This window comes from Octopus sinensis, linkage group LG7, assembly GCF_006345805.1.
Source record: "Octopus sinensis linkage group LG7, ASM634580v1, whole genome shotgun sequence".
In the NCBI taxonomy this organism is placed as follows: Eukaryota; Metazoa; Mollusca; class Cephalopoda; order Octopoda; family Octopodidae; genus Octopus; species Octopus sinensis.
Genome location: NC_043003.1, coordinates 5,891,455 through 5,892,381, shown reverse-complemented (window position 1 = coordinate 5,892,381; position 927 = coordinate 5,891,455).

Below are 927 nucleotides of genomic sequence, written 5' to 3'. Positions count from 1 at the left end.
AGTCAGAGCTTAAGCTGCTGGACAAAATACCACCAGGCATTTTATCCGACTCTCTAATGACACTACCAATCCATTGTCGGATACGTAGTTATGACAGTCGCACTGAGGATTAAAGAACCCGGTTGCTTCATTAGGGTGGGCCCCATTAAAGACAGTAAAAGCCAATATTGAAGATGGCGAATCAATCATGCAGGGATCATTAGAATCCATTCGATGGGCTTCGGGTCATTTCTGCCAATTCAGTTTTAATTAAATGTTTCACTTGACCAAATACTACAGCACGAGATTCTTGCCAAGGTATCACGTGTTAAATAATGGTATCGACTCTGGAATCACGAGACCGCACTGTAGAGTGAAACCAGTGCCAACACCGACCCAAGCTGCCAGGCTTCCGAAATCAAAGACAACCCTATTAAGCTGGCAATCACACAGAGAAACTTGCACAAATGACATCTTTTGATATCATTAAACGCTGCTCTCTTTACACCTCGAAAATCCGAATTGTTTCTCACCAATCTACACGCCATTAAACAATGTATTACATTTCTAGTAACTGCAGTAAAACTACTACTAATAATAATAATCTCTCTCTATATAAACGGCAGTTTGTCTGTGCGTGTTTCTGTGTGTCTGTTTTCTCGTACCCTCACTCTGACCACGGCTTTCAACCGATTCTGATGAAACTTGACACACACATAGCCCAATGTCATAATTCAAAACTAACGCAGCAAAAATTTTGAAAAGTTCCCCCAGTTCTGAAAAAAATCGATAAATTCGACATGGGGTCGAGAATCAGGAACTCAAACCACAAACTGTGTAGGGGACGCAACTCCACCTTTTTTAACTATCAAAAAAAAATTTACCATAATTTTTTTCCATTTTTTTGCTATTTTTTGGCTATAACTCTCTAAAAATGCTTTATAGTTA